The sequence below is a fragment of the Crocuta crocuta genome, unplaced genomic scaffold (genome assembly GCF_008692635.1).
Source record: "Crocuta crocuta isolate KB4526 unplaced genomic scaffold, BGI_CrCroc_1.0 scaffold49, whole genome shotgun sequence".
Taxonomy (NCBI): domain Eukaryota; kingdom Metazoa; phylum Chordata; class Mammalia; order Carnivora; family Hyaenidae; genus Crocuta; species Crocuta crocuta.
The window spans coordinates 7,808-8,079 of record NW_027536462.1 but is presented as its reverse complement, the minus strand read 5'-3'; positions in this window follow the sequence as shown (position 1 = coordinate 8,079).

Below are 272 nucleotides of genomic sequence, written 5' to 3'. Positions count from 1 at the left end.
CCAGCCTGCAGTGGAAAGTGTATAGTGTTTTGTAATAAATGGCCTGATGCTAATGTGTAAATGGCAAAGGTGTATATAGTATATTAATGTTTGACTGTTAATTCTTAAGCGAGAAACTTTTTTCTTGAGACTCACAGACCGACAAAAACTACAGTTACTTTTCTTGTTCCACCCACTGCACTCTGCAGCCAGTGTTGCCTGCCTCCTGGCGGTTGGATCTACTCCTTTACAAGAAAACAAAAAAATAAACCAACGGCAACAAACCAGAGCCC